The sequence below is a fragment of the Microtus pennsylvanicus genome, chromosome X (assembly GCF_037038515.1).
Source record: "Microtus pennsylvanicus isolate mMicPen1 chromosome X, mMicPen1.hap1, whole genome shotgun sequence".
Taxonomy (NCBI): Eukaryota; Metazoa; Chordata; class Mammalia; order Rodentia; family Cricetidae; genus Microtus; species Microtus pennsylvanicus.
In genome coordinates, this window is record NC_134601.1 from 86,640,646 (window position 1) to 86,646,336 (window position 5,691).

The following is a 5,691-nucleotide window of genomic DNA, read 5'->3' on the forward strand; positions in this document are numbered from 1 at the left end:
CCTCCCACTCCCCCTATCCCCCATCCAGTTCTCAGAGAGGGTGAGGCTTCCCCTGGGGAGTCAACAAAGCTGACATATCACTTGAGGCAGGACCAAGGCCCTCCCCCACATATCTAGGCTGGGCAAGAGATCCCTCCAAAGAGAATGGGTTCAAAAAAGACAGTTCAAGCACTAGGGATAAATCCTGGTCCCACTGCAGTGGCCTCAAAGACTGCCCCAGCCACACAGCTGTCACTCACATTCAGAGGACCTAGTTTGGTCCTATACAGGTTCCCTGTTGTCAGTTCAGAGTTAGTGCACTCCCACTAGCTCAGGTCAGCTGTTTCAGTGGGTTTTCCCATCATGGTCTTGACCCTTTGCTCATATTATCACTCCTTCCTCTCTTCAACTGGACTCTGGGAGCTCAGCCCAGTGCTAGCTGTGGATCTCTGCCTCTGTTTCCATCAGTTGCTGGATGAAGGTTCTATGATGACAATTAAGGTAGTCATCAATCTGATCACAGGGGAAGGCCAGCTCAGGCACCCTCTCCACTATTGCTTAGTCTTAGCTAGGATCTTTCTTGTGGATTCCTGGGAATTTCCCTGGTGCCAGGTTTCTCCCTAACCCCATAATGGCTCCAACAATCAAGATAGCTCTTTCTTTGCTCTCCCTCACTGTCCTTCTCCTGTCTGTTTGGACCTGGTGGCACCAGGTGGGTAGTCTCTCTGGACTAGTTATATAGTACCTGACTCTCTGAAAAGGATGAGAAAGAAAAAAGCAAAGAAGGAAAATATGGAAAAATATAGATAGCAATCTTAGGCCTCAGAGGAGAAGTAAAGGTCCGGGACACAGAGCAGAGGGAGAGGGCCCTGAGGGTTGCGGGGAATCCTGCAGAGTGTTTTCATGCACTATAAGAACTGGGAGAACTGAATCTGTTTTGAAATCTGGCTGGACTTCAAGAATGAAGAAAACTAGGCTGCACAGTAATAAAAATATCTGCGAAGGCAAGGTTAAATAGGAAGGAAATATGCTTTGAAGTTAAAATGGGCAGAAGTTGATAATTATAATGAAGTCTCTTTTTCTCATGAAATGCTAGCTAGAGATAACAATTTTATCTTTAAGACTTAGAAAAATTACCTAGCTTTCTTTGTCTATACATTGATAAGGCTTATATGGTTGTCATAATAATGAAATAAAAAGCGTGTAAATCATATTGCATTGTGCCCGACACATACTCAGAGCTCAAAACATCGCCACTATCATCAGGCGGTGGAAAGAGTAAGCACAGTAGGCCTGTCAGAAGATGAACCACTCACAGTAGACATGCAGTTAGCTATTTCTTCTTGGAGCATCTTGGGGAGCTTTTAGGGTCAGAACCTCTTTGCAGACCGGTCTACACTTAGGGCGAATTTGGCCCATTTGAAAGAAGGTAATCAGATTTGTTTCCTGAGTTTGTAAGAAATTAGACTAAAAGTGTAGCCAACACCTTTAATCCCAGCACTCAGGAGACAGAGGCAGGTGGATCTCTGTGTTCGAGGTTACCCTGGTGTACAAAGCAAGTTCCAGGACAGCCATGGCTACACAAAGAAACCCTGTCTTGAAAAAACAAAAAGAAATTAGGGCCAGTCAGTGGTGGTGCGCACCTTTAATCCGAGCACTCCTGGGAGGCAGAGGCAGGTGGATCTCTGAGTTCAAGGCCAGCCTGGTCTACAAGAGCTAGTTCCAGGACAGGCTCCAAAGCTACAGAGGAACCCTGTCTCTAAAAACAAAACAAGAAATTAGATCGTTTATGGTAATATTCTTTTATGCTGTAGCTTGAATCCAGGGTCTCTTATATATTAAACACAGTCTCTACTGCTGAGCTACATTCTGAGTCCCAGAATGGTATTTTTTTTTTGTAGAGCCTCATATAACACAGGCTGGCCTTAAACATTGTGTAGCCAAGGTTAGCATAAACTCCTAAACCTCCTGCTTCTATCTCCTGAATGGTAGGATTAAAAGCATGTGCCACTATGACTGGCCAGAATCATATTTTGAAGGCTTATATTTTTAGTTAGCATTTACTGTGTCTTTTAATTACTTGTGTTTCTCAGAGCTTGAATTTTTAAGAAATTGACAAAGTGGTGGACAGATTAAGTAGCCAGATGATATTGGTTGAAAACAGAGGTGATTATTAGAGTATACAGTCAAATTTCCTCAATAGGCAGTACAGATCACGCTTTGGCTAGAATTCCCGAGTTCGAGGCCAGCCTGGTCTACAGAGCTAGTTCCAGGACAGGCTCCAAAGCTACAGAGAAACCTTGTCTCGAAAAACCAAAAAATCTCCTCTTCCATATGTTCCCTAAAGCCCTTACAACTACTAATTTTCCCTTTTTCCATGGTGTTAATATGGTATTTTAAATATTTTTATTAGCATATGTTAGTTATATGTAATAGGTTTCATAATTATATTTAATGCATGTACATAAATATTTCAACCATATTAATCCCCTGCTGTCCTGATTTGCTCACCTCCCACTCCTGATCCCCTGTCTCTTCTCAACTAGCTCCCCTCTACTACTTTTTTTTTTGACACGGGGTCTCACTGTGTAGCCTTGGCTGCCCTAGAGCTCACTTTGTAGACCGGGCTGGCCTTGAACTCAGAGATCTCCCTGCCTCTATCTCCTGGGTGCCGAGAGTGTGTAAAGGTGTGTGCTACCACACTGTTAAAGTTTTTTCCATTCATGTGACACGTGTTTGCAGATACTCATGGAGGCAGGAAGAGGGTTTTGGATCCCCTGGAGCTGGAGCTATAGGCCACTGTGAACCATCTAATGTGGGAACCAAAGTCAGGTCCTCTGGAAAGCCCAGAAGTTCTCTTAACCACTGGGCCAGCTCTCCAGCTCCTGAATCATTCTGAAGAACTGGGCTGTGAGCTATGGGAGAAGAAAGCAGGGTTCTCTTTTCTTCCTGTATGAAAATCCTCTAGTGTGTGTCCTTAGAAAACATTTGAAATTACATACCTGCAGTTCTAGCACTCAGGAGACGTGGGTAGAAAGAAAGTGGCAAGTAGGAGGACAGAGTTAGGACTGCAGAGCGAGAACCTGCCTCCCGAGAACACAGCACTGAAAGCAGAGTGTGGAAGGCTGTAAGGGTTATGAAGGTCAATAAGGTACAGGTAGTAGTAGGGATAAATAAATGTGTATCTTACGTGAAAATCAGACTTCTGTACATCAGTTCAGCATGCCTTCAGTAATGGGGCAAATTTAACCATCTGTTTTTGTTCCTTTGTTTCTGGACTTGGCCAACCTTGCTCAAACAAACATATTTCTGCAGGTCTGGACTTCACGATAGTGCTTCCAATCTCAAGGATGTTTCTTCTGCTGTTCTGTGGGATCTTCTCTTCCTCCTCCTTTTTTTGGAGACAATCTCATTATGTATCCTTAGATGCCCTATATAGACCTAGGGTGGCCTCAAATTTACAGAGATCCTCCTGCCTCTGCCTCCCGGGTGCTGGAATTAAAGGTGTGTGCCACCACCTCAGAGCTTTGATTTTTTTTTGTTTTGTTTTTTTCAAGACAGGGTTTCTTTGTAGCTTTGGTGCCTTTCCTGGAACTAGCTCTTGTAGACCAGGCTGGCCTCGAACTCCCAGAGATCCGCCTGCCTCTGCCTCCCAAGTGCTGGGATTAAAGCGCCACCATCACCTTGCTGTTTTGGATTTTTTTTTTTTTGCTTTTATTTTTGGTTTTTCGAGACAGGGTTTCTCTGTGGCTTTGGAGCCTGTCCTGGAACTAGCTCTGTAGACCAGGCTGGTCTCAAACTCACAGAGATCTGCCTGCCTCTGCCTCCTGAGTGCTGGGATTAAAGGCGTGTGCCACCATCACCTGGCCCTTTTTTTTCTTTTTTTATCCTATCTTTTCATGCTCTTGCTCGCCTCTTCCTTTGCATCTGTCTACTACTGAGAGACTATGGAGACTGTGCTGGCTAGTTTTTATCATCTTGACACAAATCTAGAATTACCTGGGAAGAGGGGATTTCAGTTAATGAATTACTTCCATCAAATTGGCTTGTGTGTTTGTCTGTATGGTACATATGCGTTGCATGTTCATGTGAGTGTGAGCATATATGTCACAGATACATATGGAGTTCAGAGGTCAAACTTGGGTGTTGGTTGTCACTTTCCACCTTGTTTGAGGCAGAGTTTTTTATTTTCACCACTGTGTGTGTACCACAGGCTAGCTGGTCCAAGTGCTTCAAGGAAGCTCCTGTCTCCACCTCTCGGATCAGTGTGTGTGCGCTGGGATTATCCATATGTGCTACCATGTTTGGCATTGCACAAGCTCTGGCCATCAGAACTCTTGTCATGCTTGTGTGACAAGTGCTTTACCCTCTGAGCCGTCTCCCCAGCCCCGTCTATCTTCATCTCCTTCCTCTTTATTGTTACTTTCCCCCATATCTACAAATATATGCACGCCCTCAGTGCGGAAGCAGATATCCTGACTTTTCTTTTTAAAATTTTTTAAAACTGTATTTCATGTGTTTGTCCGTTTTGCCTGCATGTATGTCTGTGTACCATGTATATGCCTGATCAGGGATTTTCAGGGGTGGTCAGGTGGATATGTCCTGGGGTTCAGGTACAACTTTTTTCTCTCTCTCCTTTTCTCTTCTCTCTCTCCTTCTCTCTCTCTCTCTCTCTCTCTCTCTCTCTCTCTCTCTCTCACACACACACACACACACACACACAATGTAAAAAATTTAAAGACAGAATAAAAACAAAAAGTAGTTACATTTTGTTAAGACAAAATATCCTTGAAGGCCTACATCACTGGTCAGTGTTTAGGTGACGGTTAAAAGGATGGGGACATAGAGATTGCTTAGTCAGTTTATGGATTACCTGGAAGAAAAGGCAAAGATTGGAATCCGAGGCTAATGTTTAAAGGTGACTTCTGTCTTTGGTTCTTTTGTTTTCTCATTTAGTATTCTCCATAGGAAGGATTTTCTGTACTCATGTTTTTGAGTGTTTTCTTTTAAGATTCAATTTAGTGGTAGAGTTTTGCCTGAGCAAGGCACTGGGTTCAGTTTCGGTGTCAAAAAAAGAGTCTCAGTATACTATTTCTAAGGACCAACTGGACTCTTGCTTTCTAAGTCTCCACACTAAGTTTCTCTTCTCTTCTCTTCTCTTCTCTTCTCTTCTCTTCTCTTCTCTTCTCTTCTCTTCTCTTCTCTTCTCCTCTCCTCTCCTCTTCTCTTCTTTTCTTTTCTTTCTTTTTCTTTTGAGACAGGATTTCTCTGTGTAGTCCTAGAACTCCATCTGTAGACCAGGCTATCCTCAAACTCAAGAGAGCTGCCCTTCTCCCCGCCCCACCCCTGTGCTGGGATTAAAGGTATGTTGCTACCACACCCAGCTGAAGTTTTTTATGAAAGTCAGTACTTCAGCTACTCCAAATACCAACATCATCAAGACAAGATACAGCAAATGCCTTGTTGAACATCTGTTATATGCTTGCCGTTATTCTCAGTGCTTACATGTTTTGATTTATTTTCATAAAGTGTTACAATAGTTACCTCCATTTTACAGATGAGGAAACTGGCACATAGAAAGGGAAATAATTTGCTTGAAACCACACAGCTATGAAGTGATTATGCCCAGATTTTAGCCTAAGCAGTGTGGCCCAGTACTTATTAGGCAAGAATATTAACCACTGTGTTCATTTCTTTGCCATCCCTCCCTCT